This window comes from Cibotium barometz, chromosome 38 (genome assembly GCF_041138505.1).
Source record: "Cibotium barometz isolate CiBa-2024 chromosome 38, ASM4113850v1, whole genome shotgun sequence".
NCBI lineage: Eukaryota > Viridiplantae > Streptophyta > Polypodiopsida > Cyatheales > Cibotiaceae > Cibotium > Cibotium barometz.
In genome coordinates, this window is record NC_141083.1 from 13,487,955 (window position 1) to 13,508,823 (window position 20,869).

Consider the following 20,869-nt stretch of genomic DNA (forward strand, 5'->3'; position numbering starts at 1 on the left):
GCCCTTGACCCCAGCTGCGCCCTCTTTGGTCTGTCTGCAGCTTTTAGCCACACACCTACGGCTGAGCTCTTTTCACGTTAGCTCTCCACTCGCCTCAGCTCTACAAAATCACCAAGCGGCCACCTTCTCTACGCACAAGACCACTGGTCGGAGTTGCATCACTGGATCACCTGGCCTTCCACACGGCGGCCAATTCTTTGCTCCCTCTCCACACAGCCACTTCAGCGCTGCCACCTTCCCTTCGGCCCCAGCTGCGCCTCTCTTACCTGCAGCTTTTACCCAACAGCTCAACACAGCTGCGTTCCCTTCACACGATCACCTCCAGTCCCTTCACGATTCCCAGCAGCTGGCTCTGCCCCAAGCGGCCTTCTCTACACCTTCCGCAGCTGCAGCGCCTCTGATATCTGCAACGCCTCTATAATGCGCTTCACACGCACACAGCTGCGTTCCCTACACACGATCACCTCCAGTCGGGCTTCTTCTCTACTTTTGGACCCCGGCTCTCTCTACGCCTAACCTGCTGCAGCGTCCCTCCAGCTTCGCCTCAGCCTTCGCTCGATCACCCCAGGGGCTGCCCCAGCAAGGCGGTCCACTCTCTCTCTCTCTATTCGGCGACCCCCCCTCCTTTCCTTCGAAGCGGCCACCTCCTTCCTTCTTCACGCCTTCTAGACAATGAGTTGGCAGCCCACCATGCCTTCACGTAGCTATTTTTAATTGGCCATGTTATATTATATTTTTTATTTTTTTTAAAAGCCTCAAAGCCACAAAATAATGGCCACCCACTAATGCTAAAAGAGCCCCTCCTTATCCACTTCGGATCATCACGCCGCGCCCATAACTTTCCAATACCAGAGCTGCCCCCGGCCTCCGTCAGCTGCATCTACTTACCAAATCCGACAATTGCCAGTCGGTGCCCTGCTTTTAGTAACCATCCGCACACCACACTATTGCAATAAAACTTCCAAATCTCCAGCGTCTGCTCCCAAAAAAACACGTGCATATGCCAGCTCACTGCAAACCACCCAGCCTGTACACTTGCCAGGGCATCCAGGGCAAAGTTTTATTGCACACCACGCGTCCCATATGTACATTGACCCAAAATACCTTTCAGATTTTATTCCCGACATACTTAGCCAACCCCCCAGCCTGCGGTAGGCATTTATGCCAAGCAGCAGCATCATACACTTCATCTGTCTTTTGTCCGGGGTATAGTCATCCCCCTCTGCCTGCACCTTCACCTCTGTCCCATTTATTATAAACAACAAACTGACACACAAACCATAACACCTACTTCACACACCAAACTCAAATGGAAGCCATATGTACATTCCCAATACTTGATTTCACCAAATGCCACCCGGGTCAAACGGCCAGCAATATATGGCCCAAGACCTTTGCATCGTTGTCCTTTCCCCACCTGGGTCAAATACTAGCTGCAGTGATATTTCATCCATCTCCACCCCTCTGCTATTCCCATAGTCCTGTAACTCGCTGCACCAATCATCATCATTGTCCGAATATAGCACATCTAACATATTCTCCAGTTCCAACTGGCACCTAGCCTCTGCCAATTGTTGGCTACGCATTTCTTGAAATCGCTGCAAGGCCTTGGATACCATTACCGGTTGCTCTGCATCTATTTCCACTTCCGGGTCATCAAAACCCCAGTCTTCATCATCATCCAACATTTTCAACACTGCATCCTCGGTGCAAGCATTCCAGTAACTCCACATGGTGCAACCTATTTGCAACATTAATAAAGCCAACCCCCCTGTTACAACAAACACTGCAACAACCTGCATATAGCATGACATTTCATCTAGCAACACAGGGTTGACCAGCCGGCAGCTTCACTTCAATCTCTTGGACTTATTCCCTGACCATATCCACCTCATCACCACTCTTATCTTCATCATCAGACAGCACCCCTAACTCTTCATCCACCACTTGGGCATAGCATATGCTTAACAAGTTTCCACCCCAACACAATAAAGACATGGCCAGTTCACTAATGGCCACCAACAAGCAAGCATTTTGAACCATACTAGCCATAACATTTATACTCACAAAACCTTGCACTTGTGTGGTCTCCACTTCCTGCTTCCAACCTTGGTCTACAACCTGTACATCATCATCCAGCCTCACAGGCAACCTCTGCAACTCCATAACTTCAAGTGAATGGCCATTTGCATTAGCCATAGCATACACACCTTCTGTTGGTAATTCTTCTTCAAGGCTTGAAAAGTCGTCCACATCACTAGGCACACCTGCATACACATTTACCACATCAGTGGGGATTACCTCCGCTACAAGCCGCTCCTGGCACTGAGCATTCAAATTGTTTTCAAACACTTCATTGCTTTCATTCTCCTCAACACTTGCCAAGTCGTCGGTCATCTCATCTTGGACAAGGTCTTCACATAGCAATGTCTCTTCGACACAAGAGAAGGCATCACCAACACTGTCGACCCTTATAAAACCATTCTCTTCACCCAAAGGTGTCACCGTCATCGACGGATCCTCTTGGCCTCTCCCCTCTTTATCATCTTCAAGTGAAGCACTCTCTTCACTGTCATCAGCACTCGCAGTATCTTCATCCTCATCTCTTTCATCCGATGTATCGGTCTCTAGCCATATTGTTGGAGGCAATTCCAAGTAGCTCAAATCCACAAGGCATCTCAAAGCCTGCTGGTCTTTGTCATCGCTTGACTCTGCTTTTGTCTCCAAGGCTTCTTTACTCTTCTGCACCACTTGAGTGGATTTCATCATCACTAATGCCTCCTGCTGGAAGCTTTTCATAGCTGCAAGCTCATCTCTGGCTGCCCTATAGGCCCTTAGGTTCATGTCCTTCAACTGTACCAATGTTATCTCATCAAAGAATGAGACCTTTACATAAGCTCCCCAAACCACATTGAAAGCGGCTTCATAGTCTCCTATCAGCTGCCATTGCTCCTTCAAAGCATGCAGGGCGTTTAAACACAATCCTTGGTCGAAATGTGCCAACAACTGGTATCGGATGGCCTTCCAACTGGATTGCACTCTCCATGGTAATTCAATAAACCACTCTTTGACCTCACCTTCGAATGCTTGGGACAAGAAGCTGGCCGTGACCTCATCACCCCATACGCCAAGAACTCGGCATCTGTCTTCTGCATATGCTATAAACTCGGCCACATCGCCATATCCATTAAATGGAACAGCAGCATCCACATAGTTTAACCACTTGGCTTGGATGCCAAGGTTCGCCCAATAAACATTCATGGCCATCTTATGCCATACACAACCTTAAATAGACCACTTGAGATACCTGGCCACCTGCAGCATTGCTTCCTCTTTAAGCCACAGCCGATCGTCAAATCGATGTCGAATCCACCACCACCACTTTGCACATCCACCTAAATTCAGCAACCGCCAATTGATGGCGACGAGCTCTTCAAAGCTCCTCAGTGGATTAAAAAGCAGCAAACACCTTCCTTCAATCTCCTACTCTGGGGCATACACCCTCGTAAGAGACACTTGAGCAATCCTCAGTGGGGGCACCAGAAGGATGTGAGGTGAAAAAAGGAAAGAAAACCCTGCCTCTATAGCTCTTCCACCTCCCAAACTTGGAAACACACACACCAACGGGGGCACCACCAGCCACCGGCTGAAACACTATCTCACCATGCACCACCCACCCACACCATAAGACAGCTCATAACCACAATGAACAGATGGTTATCCAGCAGAAAACATACAAAGCACCAACCATGTACAACTCAGCAAATACACCAAAGACCAGGACTCTGGCCAGGATTTACTGCCAAGGGAATACACCCTTGCGTCTGACAACCAAGCCTCTGTCTCCCGGTCCCTGTAATCTCCAGAGGGCGCCCACACCAGCAACCCTTCTTCACTTTCTCTGTAGCCGGGCTACTCTCTGTCTCTAGCTGCTACCTGCCAAGTGTTGTAGGCGAGCCCCACTGTCTCCAGCCCACACATCAGCACCTCTACTGCTTCCAACTCTGCACTGTGCTCCAGGCTCTCTCTCGTCAGCACCACTCTCTGCCTGCAATCGTCGCCCACACAAGACCAGCTACTCTCTCCAGAAGGCGCCCACACCAGCTAACCTTCAACTCAGCAGCTCCCACTCTCTGTGTGTCGTGACCAGCAGCTTCGCCAACCTTCTGAGCCTCTACACAATCCTCAGCACCACGAACCACTGTTCAACGCAGCATCACCATCTGGATCCAGCCCAAGCCACATCTTTAGTCCCTTGCTAACAGCAGCCCTCTCTCTGCTTCCACAATTGGCACCTTCTTTCACTTATGTAGCCAACCGCTACACATCCAAAACCCAAACCCTCTGTTGCGGCCAACGTTACCCTAGGGACCTCCCCTTGATCACACGACGGCCACCTGCGTTCTCTTTGAGGGCTCTCCTCTGCAATATCACCCCCAGCTCTCCACAAGGTGGCCAATTCTTCCTTCACCACCTCTCTTCGCAACCACTTTAGCGCCCCCCTGCGCCCTTGACCCCAGCTGCGCCCTCTTTGGTCTGTCTGCAGCTTTTAGCCACACACCTACGGCTGAGCTCTTTTCACGTTAGCTCTCCACTCGCCTCAGCTCTACAAAATCACCAAGCGGCCACCTTCTCTACGCACAAGACCACTGGTCGGAGTTGCATCACTGGATCACCTGGCCTTCCACACGGCGGCCAATTCTTTGCTCCCTCTCCACACAGCCACTTCAGCGCTGCCACCTTCCCTTCGGCCCAAGCTGCGCCTCTCTTACCTGCAGCTTTTACCCAACAGCTCAACACAGCTGCGTTCCCTTCACACGATCACCTCCAGTCCCTTCACGATTCCCAGCAGCTGGCTCTGCCCCAAGCGGCCTTCTCTACACCTTCCGCAGCTGCAGCGCCTCTGATATCTGCAACGCCTCTATAATGCGCTTCACACGCACACAGCTGCGTTCCCTACACACGATCACCTCCAGTCGGGCTTCTTCTCTACTTTTGGACCCCGGCTCTCTCTACGCCTAACCTGCTGCAGCGTCCCTCCAGCTTCGCCTCAGCCTTCGCTCGATCACCCCAGGGGCTGCCCCAGCAAGGCGGTCCACTCTCTCTCTCTCTATTCGGCGACCCCCCCTCCTTTCCTTCGAAGCGGCCACCTCCTTCCTTCTTCACGCCTTCTAGACAATGAGTTGGCAGCCCACCATGCCTTCACGTAGCTATTTTTAATTGGCCATGTTATATTATATTTTTTATTTTTTTTAAAAGCCTCAAAGCCACAAAATAATGGCCACCCACTAATGCTAAAAGAGCCCCTCCTTATCCACTTCGGATCATCACGCCGCGCCCATAACTTTCCAATACCAGAGCTGCCCCCGGCCTCCGTCAGCTGCATCTACTTACCAAATCCGACAATTGCCAGTCGGTGCCCTGCTTTTAGTAACCATCCGCACACCACACTATTGCAATAAAACTTCCAAATCTCCAGCGTCTGCTCCCAAAAAAACACGTGCATATGCCAGCTCACTGCAAACCACCCAGCCTGTACACTTGCCAGGGCATCCAGGGCAAAGTTTTATTGCACACCACGCGTCCCATATGTACATTGACCCAAAATACCTTTCAGATTTTATTCCCGACATACTTAGCCAACCCCCCAGCCTGCGGTAGGCATTTATGCCAAGCAGCAGCATCATACACTTCATCTGTCTTTTGTCCGGGGTATAGTCATCCCCCTCTGCCTGCACCTTCACCTCTGTCCCATTTATTATAAACAACAAACTGACACACAAACCATAACACCTACTTCACACACCAAACTCAAATGGAAGCCATATGTACATCCCCAATACTTGATTTCACCAAATGCCACCCGGGTCAAACGGCCAGCAATATATGGCCCAAGACCTTTGCATCGTTGTCCTTTCCCCACCTGGGTCAAATACTAGCTGCAGTGATATTTCATCCATCTCCACCCCTCTGCTATTCCCATAGTCCTGTAACTCGCTGCACCAATCATCATCATTGTCCGAATATAGCACATCTAACATATTCTCCAGTTCCAACTGGCACCTAGCCTCTGCCAATTGTTGGCTACGCATTTCTTGAAATCGCTGCAAGGCCTTGGATACCATTACCGGTTGCTCTGCATCTATTTCCACTTCCGGGTCATCAAAACCCCAGTCTTCATCATCATCCAACATTTTCAACACTGCATCCTCGGTGCAAGCATTCCAGTAACTCCACATGGTGCAACCTATTTGCAACATTAATAAAGCCAACCCCCCTGTTACAACAAACACTGCAACAACCTGCATATAGCATGACATTTCATCTAGCAACACAGGGTTGACCAGCCGGCAGCTTCACTTCAATCTCTTGGACTTATTCCCTGACCATATCCACCTCATCACCACTCTTATCTTCATCATCAGACAGCACCCCTAACTCTTCATCCACCACTTGGGCATAGCATATGCTTAACAAGTTTCCACCCCAACACAATAAAGACATGGCCAGTTCACTAATGGCCACCAACAAGCAAGCATTTTGAACCATACTAGCCATAACATTTATACTCACAAAACCTTGCACTTGTGTGGTCTCCACTTCCTGCTTCCAACCTTGGTCTACAACCTGTACATCATCATCCAGCCTCACAGGCAACCTCTGCAACTCCATAACTTCAAGTGAATGGCCATTTGCATTAGCCATAGCATACACACCTTCTGTTGGTAATTCTTCTTCAAGGCTTGAAAAGTCGTCCACATCACTAGGCACACCTGCATACACATTTACCACATCAGTGGGGATTACCTCCGCTACAAGCCGCTCCTGGCACTGAGCATTCAAATTGTTTTCAAACACTTCATTGCTTTCATTCTCCTCAACACTTGCCAAGTCGTCGGTCATCTCATCTTGGACAAGGTCTTCACATAGCAATGTCTCTTCGACACAAGAGAAGGCATCACCAACACTGTCGACCCTTATAAAACCATTCTCTTCACCCAAAGGTGTCACCGTCATCGACGGATCCTCTTGGCCTCTCCCCTCTTTATCATCTTCAAGTGAAGCACTCTCTTCACTGTCATCAGCACTCGCAGTATCTTCATCCTCATCTCTTTCATCCGATGTATCGGTCTCTAGCCATATTGTTGGAGGCAATTCCAAGTAGCTCAAATCCACAAGGCATCTCAAAGCCTGCTGGTCTTTGTCATCGCTTGACTCTGCTTTTGTCTCCAAGGCTTCTTTACTCTTCTGCACCACTTGAGTGGATTTCATCATCACTAATGCCTCCTGCTGGAAGCTTTTCATAGCTGCAAGCTCATCTCTGGCTGCCCTATAGGCCCTTAGGTTCATGTCCTTCAACTGTACCAATGTTATCTCATCAAAGAATGAGACCTTTACATAAGCTCCCCAAACCACATTGAAAGCGGCTTCATAGTCTCCTATCAGCTGCCATTGCTCCTTCAAAGCATGCAGGGCGTTTAAACACAATCCTTGGTCGAAATGTGCCAACAACTGGTATCGGATGGCCTTCCAACTGGATTGCACTCTCCATGGTAATTCAATAAACCACTCTTTGACCTCACCTTCGAATGCTTGGGACAAGAAGCTGGCCGTGACCTCATCACCCCATACGCCAAGAACTCGGCATCTGTCTTCTGCATATGCTATAAACTCGGCCACATCGCCATATCCATTAAATGGAACAGCAGCATCCACATAGTTTAACCACTTGGCTTGGATGCCAAGGTTCGCCCAATAAACATTCATGGCCATCTTATGCCATACACAACCTTAAATAGACCACTTGAGATACCTGGCCACCTGCAGCATTGCTTCCTCTTTAAGCCACAGCCGATCGTCAAATCGATGTCGAATCCACCACCACCACTTTGCACATCCACCTAAATTCAGCAACCGCCAATTGATGGCGACGAGCTCTTCAAAGCTCCTCAGTGGATTAAAAAGCAGCAAACACCTTCCTTCAATCTCCTACTCTGGGGCATACACCCTCGTAAGAGACACTTGAGCAATCCTCAGTGGGGGCACCAGAAGGATGTGAGGTGAAAAAAGGAAAGAAAACCCTGCCTCTATAGCTCTTCCACCTCCCAAACTTGGAAACACACACACCAACGGGGGCACCACCAGCCACCGGCTGAAACACTATCTCACCATGCACCACCCACCCACACCATAAGACAGCTCATAACCACAATGAACAGATGGTTATCCAGCAGAAAACATACAAAGCACCAACCATGTACAACTCAGCAAATACACCAAAGACCAGGACTCTGGCCAGGATTTACTGCCAAGGGAATACACCCTTGCGTCTGACAACCAAGCCTCTGTCTCCCGGTCCCTGTAATCTCCAGAGGGCGCCCACACCAGCAACCCTTCTTCACTTTCTCTGTAGCCGGGCTACTCTCTGTCTCTAGCTGCTACCTGCCAAGTGTTGTAGGCGAGCCCCACTGTCTCCAGCCCACACATCAGCACCTCTACTGCTTCCAACTCTGCACTGTGCTCCAGGCTCTCTCTCGTCAGCACCACTCTCTGCCTGCAATCGTCGCCCACACAAGACCAGCTACTCTCTCCAGAAGGCGCCCACACCAGCTAACCTTCAACTCAGCAGCTCCCACTCTCTGTGTGTCGTGACCAGCAGCTTCGCCAACCTTCTGAGCCTCTGCACAATCCTCAGCACCACGAACCACTGTTCAACGCAGCATCACCATCTGGATCCAGCCCAAGCCACATCTTTAGTCCCTTGTTAACAGCAGCCCTCTCTCTGCTTCCACAATTGGCACCTTCTTTCACTTATGTAGCCAACCGCTACACATCCAAAACCCAAACCCTCTGTTGCGGCCAACGTTACCGTAGGGACCTCCCCTTGATCACATGACGGCCACCTGCGTTCTCTTTGAGGGCTCTCCTCTGCAATATCACCCCCAGCTCTCCACAAGGTGGCCAATTCTTCCTTCACCACCTCTCTTCGCAACCACTTTAGCGCCCCCCTGCGCCCTTGACCCCAGCTGCGCCCTCTCTGGTCTGTCTGCAGCTTTTAGCCACACACCTACGGCTGAGCTCTTTTCACGTTAGCTCTCCACTCGCCTCAGCTCTACAAAATCACCAAGCGGCCACCTTCTCTACGCACAAGACCACTGGTCGGAGCGGCATCACTGGATCACCTGGCCTTCCACACGGCGGCCAATTCTTTGCTCCCTCTCCACACAACCACTTCAGCGCTGCCACCTTCCCTTCGGCCCCAGCTGCGCCTCTCTTATCTGCAGCTTTTACCCAACAGCTCAACACAGCTGCGTTCCCTTCACACGATCACCTCCAGTCCCTTCACGATTCCCAGCAGCTGGCTCTGCCCCAAGCGGCCTTCTCTACACCTTCCGCAGCTGCAGCGCCTCTGATATCTGCAACGCCTCTATAATGCGCTTCACACGCACACAGCTGCGTTCCCTACACACGATCACCTCCAGTCGGGCTTCTTCTCTACTTTTGGACCCCGGCTCTCTCTACGCCTAACCTGCTGCAACGTCCCTCCAGCTTCGCCTCAGCCTTCGCTGGATCACCCCAGGGGCTGCCCCAGCAAGGCGGTCCACTCTCTCTCTCTATTCGGCGACCCCCCCTCCTTTCCTTCGAAGCGGCCACCTCCTTCCTTCTTCACGCCTTCTAGACAATGAGTTGGCAGCCCACCATGCCTTCACGTAGCTATTTTTAATTGGCCATGTTATATTATATTTTTTATTTTTTTTAAAAGCCTCAAAGCCACAAAATAATGGCCACCCACTAATGCTAAAAGAGCCCCTCCTTCTCCACTTTGGATCATCACGCCGCGCCCATAACTTTCCAATACCAGAGCTGCCCCCGGCCTCCGTCAGCTGCATCTACTTACCAAATCCGACAATTGCCAGTCGGTGCCCTGCTTTTAGTAACCATCCGCACACCACACTATTGCAATAAAACTTCCAAATCTCTAGCGTTTGCTCCCAAAAAAACACGTGCATATGCCAGCTCACTGCAAACCACCCATCCTGTACACTTGCCAGGGCATCCAGGGCAAAGTTTTATTGCACACCACGCGTCCCATATGTACATTGACCCAAAATACCTTTCAGATTTTATTCCTGACACGCGGCTCCTGAAACTGTATGTGCACACTGCCTCTCAAGTGCCCCCAAGGCTGCATACCTTTAAGCTAATCTAGCTGCTGCTGCCTCCTTCAGGGAGAAATGCGGTCCTGTGAAAGTAACTCCCAAGTAGACATATGACCTGATGTACTCAACCGGCTCCCGTCGGAAAGTGGACTGAGGCTCTGATCTCATCACCCATGCCTGTGTGGTGTTAAACACCATAACCTTGGTTTTCCCAAGGTTCACTGTCAGATCTCTATCCGATAGAATGCTTGTAATGCATCCATATGTCTTTGTTATCCCTCTGGAGAGTCTGAGATTAGAACAATATCATCAGCATATAACAAGATGGGTATCAACACCCTTGCCAGGCATGCCTCTGGGCCTCCCAATCTGTCTACATAATTGGAGACCACATCAATGTACAGTCCAAAGAGGGTGGGCGATAGTGGGCATCCTTGCTTCACCCCTATCGTGCTGGTAACCATATCGGATAGTCCGCCTGGAGCTCGGACTCTGCCTGTCACACCTCATGTACCTCAATGTCATGCAATCTGTGCATGAGCCTGGCACGTGGTACGGTATCGAAGGCTTGCAGAAGTCCACAAAGCAGCAGTATATTCTTCTCTTCTGTGCCCTGCCCTCTTGAATAAGTGCCCGAAGTGTGAGTATGTGATCCAAGGTAGTAAATCCTCTCTTGAAGCTGGCCCGTCCCTGTGCTCGATGACCATGCCTCTCTGCCCAGCGGCTTAGCTCTGACTCCAATCTAGAGCCATATAGTTTGGTCAAGTAATGACCAATCATGATTGTCCTGTAGTTGCCTGGTACCATGGGGTCCCGACTCTTAAAGAGTGGTACAATGGTATGCTCTATCCAGCTTGTCGGGAAACCATCACAAATGGGACGATTAAACACATGTACGATGAGCGGAGCCAAAGTGTCGTGTGCATATGAGAAGTGCTCTCCAACTAGCCCATCATGATCCTGTGCCTTTCCATTCTGTAACAACGTGTCTATCGCATCTAGCACCATACGCATAGTAAAAAAGGTGCTGCTAGCTGGTCTAGCTCCCAGTGGAGGGGGGGGGGGTGGGGGGACTGTCTTGGTGCATCATATAGCTCTCTAGCATAAGCATGCCATGCCTCAGGTTCAGTAATTGGAGTACGAGGCTGTCTCTCTTGAAACATCTTCCATGCCCTCTTGCTGTCCTTCCCCAGGAAGAGTTGGTAGATCTCCTCCTCTAACTTAGCCAGGTAGACTCGTTTCTTCCTCCGCACAAGGCGCCGAAAGATCATCCTAGCTTGTCGATGCGAGTGAGTCCCAATGGCAATCTCACACTGTAGCTGTGCTTGTGTCTCACGACACTCATCATCATACCAACTGTTCTGTGGGGCAATGCTGCGGAGGGGGGTGGAAGGGGGGTGGAAGGGATCATAGTGCAATGAAACGCATATGAGGTGGATGCATGTAGTACACCTGCCAATCCTCTCGTAATCTCGTCCAGAGGGCTATGTGGGTCTAAAGCAAACAAGCCATCAGATACTGCATCTCGGTAAACCCCAACTGTCTACGTGTAAACTGATATCTCGGGTACCTAGGTAGATGAGTGGCTGGCCCATCTCTCGGGGATCTACATACTAGTGTGAAACTCAGGTATGCATGATCGGCTGCTATGCCAATGGGCCGACTGGAAATCGTGAAACCCCGCACATCAGGTATCAATGAAGGAGATCCCATCAAGTAGTCCACTGTGCTCGCTCCCCCTTTAGAGTTCCAGTGTGTGAGAGCATCTTATCCTTGCCATCTCGATAGGCCATTGTATATGACCAACCCATGTGCACTCTCGAGTGTGAGAAAATGCTTGCCATAATCTGTAATCTCCTCCTCATCTTGTGCTGATCTCTGCAACCCTACATTCTCTACCGTGATCTCCTGGTACGTAGCCTCTTGAGTATCATATAGCTCTGTCTGCTCTGTGCGTGTACGTGCATTAAAGTCTCCCAATAGTAATATGTTTCCCATGCTGGCAAACCTCATGATATCATCATATAGTGGCATATAGGGCGACTCTCCTGATGGTGCAAACCTAGAGTGGGCTGGGGGAAACTAGCATACCGCCACATATAGCTCGCGGAGCCCCTCTCTGCATACTCAGACCCACATGTACCTCACATCTGCATCTCTATGTACCACATATATTTTGTCACGAAGCTCCTCCCTGAAAAGTATTGCCACTCATCCAGATCCTTTGGTACCTCTCACTGTGCGTGGATGAGGGCGGAACATTGATTCCCATCTATAACCCCGCATGTCAGGAAGCCTCTTGTTTGTGCACTGATGGGTCTCTGTATACATAGCAATACCACCGTGTCTGAAAGTATCCTCAAAGTATCCTGCATCTGTTCTAAGGGCTCCATTGCAATTCCAGACCATGAATTGCAAGGTCTCATAGGCCGCGCACCGTCAGGCGGGCCTCCTCTCCATAATGATGACTCGACCATCTTTGTATACCACCCATTTCCCCTCTTTCCTTGCCTCAAGCACATGCGGCATGTGTTCCTTCCGGTGTGCTATCTGTGCCGGTGTAAGGTCCTCATCCAAATAAATCTTTTCCCCCTTAAGGGTCATCATTTTGGAGAGGAAGGCCTTCTTCTTCTCCAAGTCACCAAACCTGATGATCAATATCTTCGCCTTGGTTTCATATCTACGTACTCGCCATGCTCTAGTAATGGGTACATCAATGGCTCCAATTTTTGTTGCAAGAGCTTTTGCATCCTCTTGGGGATTTCCCTTATCTTCCCACCCAACTACGCGTACATGTAAGGCATGTGCCCGTCTCTTGGCTTCCTCTTCCAATGTAGCATTCATCACCTCTACTTTATTGACTGGTGTATCCTTTTGCTTTTTTACCACTTCAATCCATGGGCTGACTTCCTCAATTTGTTTCTTTGTGGCACTGGCAATTTCAGCCCATGAGTGCATTTCCTTCTCACCTGCAGCCACTTTTTCCTTACATGATTCCAAAGTGTTTTGCATTTCTGTGATGTCTTTTGCGCGGTCAGCCATACATGTCTTCAAGGTGCCTTCATATGATGCAATTGTTTTGCCAATCTCCCGGAGCATGACATCCTTCCAAATCTGCATCTCTTTTTTCATTTCCGTGTGCATCAAGGTTTGGGCTAATTCCATCTCAACCCGTACTTTGGCTTGCATTTCTCCCTTCAATTGGGCATATATCTCTTCCTTCAGTGTTTCGTATCTCACTTTCTTATGGGCATGCATGTGCTCAGTCCATTCCTTTTCAAGCTCCTGTCGCATGGTGCTCATCTCTGTCCTTATGTGCACCTGTATCTCCTCATAGAGTGCCTCATCTCGTCGGGCCATTTTTGCAAGCCTTTGTGAGCTAGGGGACACGATCCCTTCCCTCAGTCTTCTGTGGTAGGCATTTGGTGCCTTCGTGGGGGTGTGAAAGATTGTTTCACCATCCTATTCTCCCTCCTGGGATTTAGACATGTTTACCCCTCGTTGCTGCCTTGGGGACTTGAGCAAGGGTGGGTCGGAAAATGGGGACAACTCCCTACGCACAGAGCAGACACAGGCGCCGCACAGCAGATAGGCGAATGCCTACGCACAGAGCAAGCAGAGGCACGCAGAGGCACAGTGCAGACAGAGCAGGCAAAGGCGCGAAAACAGAGGCGCACAGAGCAGGCAGAGGCACGTAGGTGGGCAGCGCAGAGAGAGAAAGAAAGAAAGATACATTAATGTCTGCAAAAGGCCAAAATTGGCCTATGAGACAAACAAGTAGTACAATGATGTTCCTCCAGTCATCAAGAGGAAAATGTGGAGTGAGAATAAAATGTACAAGTATGACAACACGACCATAGGGGACTCAATGGTGGTGTACAAATGAGAGGGTGTGGATGGAGTACTAGGGCTACTAATGCATCTCTATATGCTGAAGGGGTGATACAAGTATGATATGTTATCTACTCCTAACTCCATCCAGTCCCATAGTCTGGGTACAATATGTCATACATCCGATCTGAGGATGCCGTAAATGTCTGGAACATGCGTCCTGGATCAGAGCGAAAATGTGCCAGCTGCTCCTCGACCTCCTGCTGGTGTCTAGACCGGATGTCCGCGATCTCTCTGTGGTGTAGCCGTGGTGTCTGGTAGCCGGCTAGTCTGGGTCGTCGCCTAGCTCGAATCTCCTCCGCTCGCTGAGATGTCACTCCCAATGTATGTGGCTGGGCTACTGGTGCCAATCTCTGGAAGAAGTCAGTCAACTGGGACTGTCTTCCTCCGCTATGATGTGCGGGTGTTTGAAGTAAGATCTCCGTGTGTCTCTGTAGTGCTAGTAGTAGTCTGCCTAGCTGTCTCTGGTCCGATCTCTCCCAGATCTGTCTAAGTGATGTGGTCCCTCTAAAAACCTCAGGATAGCATGCCTGATCTCCTGCAAAGCACCACACTGGCAAACAAAATGCTCCTCTGTCTCTACCCCCGTCTGGCATAATCTGCAAATGCACTCTGCTCGAGGGATGCGTGCTGCTCTCATAGTCTCGATCTCTAGTTGGTGTGATGAGACCCTTAGTCGCCCAATGGCTACTCTGGCTCCATGTGATAAGTGGACCTCCAAGTATCGTGGTGGCTGGATGAAGCCGTCTGTGGAGGTGCTCAAGAAGTGGTCTCTGTAGTAGAGCATCTTCGTCGGGAGTGGCTGACTGGGAGATAGCCAAGTCTCCTGTATGTGGCCTTGCCAAATGTCATGTCTCATGACTCTGTTCCTCTCTGTCTGAGAGAGGCGTCTGTGTGGTGCAGCTAGGTCATACTGTAAGGGTGGTAATCTGTTAATATCAATCCTGTGTGATGATATCCATTGTACCACCTGGGAGTACCATGACCAGGTATGTCCCTCCTCAACAAGCTGTCTGGATGCCTCAAAAGCAGCCCAAGATAGCCGATTTAGTGGGAGCTCCCGCATCCTGTGTATAAAAGATATAGTCTGGAACATGGCCTCTACTAACATAGGTGGTATAGCAAACTCCGCTCGAAGGAGATCATGTGGTACTGAAGGTTTGCTGCGGATCATCCGTGAGAGCATCAAAATCTGAGGGCGCTCTATCTGTGTCCATGAGGATGTAGCCAAACCTGGTGCCTATACTGTTGCTGCATACATCAATGCTGGAGTAACTAGTGTATCAAATAGCCACCCCTTAGTACAGGGCTCCTGGAAGTGTGCCTGGTGACTGTGGCGTTCCAAAATTGCTAGTGCTGCGTACCCTCGTCACTCTGTCTCTGGCTGCCTTTGCCATAGAGAATCTCCCTGATGAGCTGGTAAATGTGACCCCAAGGTATACATATGAGCCCACCACCTCTACCTGTCCCCGGGCTAGTGTAAGGATAGTCTGGCATCTGACTGCTGCTGATGTATGAAAGACCATAACCTTGGTTTTCCCAAGGTTCACTGTGAGTCCTCGCTCCGCACAGAAAGTATCCAGAGCCTGTAGATGCCTTTGTAGCCCTGTCCGAGTATCCGACACAAGAATGATATCATCAGCATATAATAGAATGTGTACAGTCGTACTTGAGATGTCAATCCCAGAGCCTCCTCCGTGTATGATGTAGTCTGCTACCTCGTCGATGTATAAGCCAAAGAGTGTCGGGGAGAGAGGGCAGACCTGCTTCACACCAATGGTGCTGGCAATCATATCTGATAGTACCCCTGGGCATCTAACTCGTCCAAACACTTGCTCATATAATCTGTAAATCCCCCACATCATGTCGGGGGTTATGCCCAGTGTCTGTAAGCGGTGGAAGAGGCGCTCTCTCGGGACTGTGTTGAGGCTTTGCGGAAGTCCACAAAACAGCAATAGAGTCTCTGTCTCCGTGCTCGAGTTTGGTCAATCAGGCATCTCAGGGTGAAAATGTGATCAATAGTAGAGAAGGCTCGCCGAAAACCTGCCTGACCAGGGGCACGAAGCCCCTCCCTCTCAGCGTGTGCTCAATTCTACCTCCAGGATAGCCCCATAGAGTTTGGCCAAGGTATGACCAATCATGATAGTCGTGTAATTACCGGGGTCCAACATGTCCCCAGCTTTGTGGATCGGTACAATAGTGTGCATCGTCCACTCAGCCAGGAAACCTTCTACCAGAGCCCTGTTAAAGAGGTAAGCAATAAAAGGAGAGAGAGTGCCAGTTGCATAAATGAAATGCTCACCCTGTAAGCCGGTGTGATCCTCAGCTCTCCCATGTTGGAATCTATGTATAGCTCGAGATACCATATCGGTAGTAAAGAAAACCAATGAGGTCGGTGGAGGCTCGGTGGGGCGAGGGATGACTGGCTGGTGCGGAACATCATAAAGCCCTTCTGCATAACTCTGCCAGCGTTGAGGATCAGTAATCGGGGTGGGGGGGCGTGGCTCTCTGAGTCGTCGCCAAGCAGTGACTGCATCTTTGCTCATGAGCATGTGGTAGATGTCCCAGTATTGAGCCTCCTCATATGTGCGTCGCTTACGGCGTGTAAGAGACCACATCTGTCTACTGGCCTGCTACTGTGTTATTTCCCTTTTCGCTATCTGGGCTCGGAGATGTCGATGAAGCTCTCTGCACTCATTATCATACCATCTATTCTGGGGCATGTCCCCGGATCTAGGTGGCTTCCCTGTCTGGAGATGGTGTGGAAAGCTGTGGCTAGCTGCTGTGTGCAGTATGTGTGAAAGCTGGGCCGTCAGTACATCGATGGGTGCTGTAGGGTCCATACCAAAGAGGCCATCATGTACTTTTGAATCATAAACGTCTGCAAGCTCCCAGGTAAAGTGGAAGATGGTACGAGATGCCTGAGTGGTCGGGGGTGGCAGATCAAGAGAGCTCCTAAGAGAAAAAGCCAAATAAGTATGGTCTGCACCAATGGGGCATGTATGGATAGTGAAAGAGTCTATCAGGTCTGTGCTCTCCCGCGAGCCCAATATGTAGTCCACAGTGCTGCTGCCTCCTGATGATGGGAAACATGTGTGTGAGGATTACTGTTATTACTTAGTATTTCATCCACTATCTGTGTATTAAGACTGAAACTGAAAGTAGACTTGAACACAGATGTTTGATTGATTGAAATTGTGATACAATAGGCTCCTTATATAGGAGTTCAAGAGACACGAATGAAAAGACACATCCCATGACCAATAGGCATGACTCTAGGCGAAGGGACACATCCTTTGGACGAATAGCTGCAACCATTGGGTGAAGAGTTGCAACCCTAGAGCGAAGGGGTGTGACCAGTCGTCGAAGGAGTGTGGCTCTTGATGAAGAGGCGTGTCTCTAGAGTGAATAGTCGTGACCATCCAAGTGTAGGGGTCCTTTGTAATCATGTCACTTCAGTATCTGTAATCATAAGGAGACTGTATAATGAACTAAGTCACAATCGTGACATTCCCTCCCATTTAAAATAAAACCCTTGTGATTAAATGAGAGTCGGTCGTCTGCCAAAGAATTCTTGGAGGAGTTGAGGATATTGTTGCATTTCTTCATCTGTCTGCCAAGTTGAATCTGACTCATCCAAGTCCATCCACTTAACAAGAAATTCTGTAGTAATCTTCTTTCTTGTTTCTTTCTGACGAACGTCAAGAATCTTTTCAGGAACAAGAATAATATGATCATCTTCAATCTCAGGAACATAAGAAGATAACTCCGGGATAGATGAATCTCCTTGTATGTATTCCTTGAGCCAAGAGATGTGAAATGTCGGATGAATTTTTCCCCAAGATGGTGGAAGATCCAACTTATAACTGACAACTGAAATCTTCTTTATAACTTTAAATGGACCATAGAAACGCGGTCGCAACTTCGGAAAGACTGACTTTACTGTCTTATATCGATGCGGTGCAACATAAAGCAAAACCAAGTCACCTTCTTGAAACTCAGTATGCCTTCTGTGCTTATTCGCATACTTCTGATACTTCTGTTGAACATGAATCAGTCTGTCTCGAACTTGTACAAGAATATCTTGCATTTCTTGAATCAACTGATCTGCTAATTCCTTGTCATAAACGGGATATCGCATTTGAATAGCCGAAAATTTATGACTATCAAAAGCAATAACACGATCATTCTGCATAAGAACGCCTCCGGATGCTCTATCCGAAGCATCGGTCATGACGTCAAACGGCTGAGTTGGATCCGCAATAGCCAAAACAGGCGTAGTTGTCAACGCATGCTTAAGATCATTAAAGGACTTTTCAGCTTCAAGTGACCATTGCAATTTATCTAGCTTTGTAAGGGCCGTCAAAGGAGCAGCAATATCTGAGAACTTGTGAACCTTGGTGTGGTAAAAATTTGCTAATCCCAAGAAAGATCGCACATCTGAAATTGTAAGTGGCAAAGGCCAATCAACAATGACTTGTATCTTCTTAGGATCAACTGCAATACCCTGTCCAGAGATGATATGTCCAAGATATTCCACATGATCTTTGAAAAACCGACTCTTCTTCTTGTTGATGTACAAGACATTTGTACGGAGTACGTCGAAGACAATCTGCAAATGCTGCTTGTGATCTGCTAAAGTCTTACTAAAGACCAAAATGTCATCCAGATAAACGATGACAAACTTATCCAAGTAAGGACCAAAGATGTCATTCATCAAAGTCATGAAAGTAGCTGGGGCATTGGTTAACCCAAAAGGAATGACCAAAAATTCATAATGTCCATACTTTGTTCTGAAAGCTGTCTTATATTCATCTCCAATTCGAATCCTGATTTGATGATAGCCTGACTTCATACCAATCTTCGAAAATACCTTTGCACCAAGCAACTGATCAAAGAGCTCATCGATGCGAGGCAAGGGAAACTTATTCTTGATTGTCTGCTTATTAAGGCACGATAATCAATGCAAAGTCGCATAGATCCATCCTTCTTCTTGACCAATAAAACTGGAGCACCAAAAGGACTTTTGCTTGGACGTATATGACCTTTATCCAACAACTCTGCCAATTGTCTCTGAATTTCTTGAGATTCTGAATAAGAAACTCGATAAGGAGCTCGAACTGGCGGTGGTTGTCCAGGAATTAGATCAATCATATGATCTACAGAACGTCGAGGAGGCAATGTCGTTGGCAGCTCGTCAGGAAATAAATCCTTATAAGGTTGAAAGAAGGGCTGTTGTAAATAAGAAATATCTGATGGCGAGGATTCCGATTGATCAACTGTGTTGTCTTCTGCTTCTCGCAACATAACTAAGGCAGAAGTGCTGTCGCGTTTACGCACTAAGCGTTTAACTTGCATAGCAGAAACCACAGTAATCGGCTTAGAATTAAACAGACCTCGTAATTCCATTTCTTGATGATTATGATAAAGTCGAATGGAATGATCTCGAAAGCTGATCAAAGGATCATACTCATATAACCAAGACTGTCCAAGGATCATGTCATAGTGTGACAAAGGCATAATAGAGAAGTTCAGCTGATCCTGATAGTCCTGAATCTGAAAATGCAACTGCTGAATCCGTTTGCTGCAATGCAAGAAAGAACCATCTGCAAGTTCCACTTGGAAAACTTCCGCACTCTGCTGAGTAGGTAATCGCAACTTGCTGACGAGAGTAGTTCCCACAAAATTAGTCGAGCATCCACTATCAACAAGAACATTGATAGGATGTTGGCCAATAAATCCCAATAAGCTCAAAACTTGATTGGAAAGGTTAACAGGCACTGAAGTATGGTTGTGGGCATTCAGCATCAAAGCACTGACAACTTTAGAAACTCGCACTGCATGAACCACTTGCTTGCCTTTTTCTGGCGCAGAAGGATGATGATGTCCATGTTCACCTTCTGGGAAACATTCCATGTTGGAATTCTGGCGAGAATTACGCTTCGGGCACTCATACCACCTGTGTGGTCCATGGCAAATTGTGCAAAGACCTGAAGGGTTGGCTTGAGAGGTTGAAGGTGCCGATGTAGAGGCTTGCTGACCTGCTGAGGTATCGCGGCGATTATTGGGTCGGCGATCTTGCCAGTTGCGTCCTCGATTCCGATTGTTGTTGTTGGAAGAGGATCCTGTTTGTGAGGCTGCTGCCTGACCTGAAAATCTAGGCCGAAAGGACTGTTGCCGAGTAGATTGCTGACCAGAGGATTGGGAATATTGAAACGCAGGTTGAGATAAATTTCCTCTGCGATTGGGCTGGGAGAAACGAGCACTGTTTGAGGACCGATTGCCAAAGAAGGATGTCCTGGGTTGTCGTCGTAGATCTCCAAGGCGCTCTACGTAGGCAATAGCAGCATCTATGGTGAGAGGGTTAAACTTCTGCACATCTTCCTGTAAGTTGGGTTCAAGCCCATCGATGAAGCTGTGTAGCTTGTCAGCGGGGCTGAGGCTCTCAATTTCCAGAGTTAAACGTTGGAACTCTGTGATATATGCGGCTGAGGATCCTGTTTGCCTCAGGCAGCGGAGAGCAGACCGGGCATGGTAGTCCGCACTGGCAGGTTCAAAGGCCTTGCGGAGGGCGCGCCGGAATTTATCCCAAGTAGGAGTGTGTTTACCATCTGCAACACGTCGTTGCCACCATAGAAGTGCTGTATCCTTGAGTAGGGAACTGGCTAAAGCAACCTTCTTGCTTTCGACCAAATCGGTATTGGTCAAATATACCTCCATTTTGAATATCCATTGGTCAAGCACGCGCTTGTCGCGGCGACCATTATAAGGGGCAGGCAGTTTGACATCGAGTTTCTTTTTTTGTGCAGCAGTTAATA

The 20,869-nt window shown here is 48.8% G+C and overlaps 1 protein-coding gene and 2 pseudogenes across 8 annotated transcripts in view; 1 reads left to right on the forward strand and 2 right to left on the reverse strand.

Moving 5' to 3' along the window:
- Window positions 1–20,869, reverse strand: part of LOC147616370 (uncharacterized) — a 301,034-nt pseudogene that overhangs the window by 155,925 nt on the left and 124,240 nt on the right.
- LOC147616371 (callose synthase 3-like) overlaps window positions 1–20,869 on the forward strand; it is a 118,653-nt gene that overhangs the window by 28,323 nt on the left and 69,461 nt on the right. The window lies entirely within an intron of this gene.
- Window positions 15,925–17,034, reverse strand: LOC147616372 (uncharacterized; annotated as a pseudogene).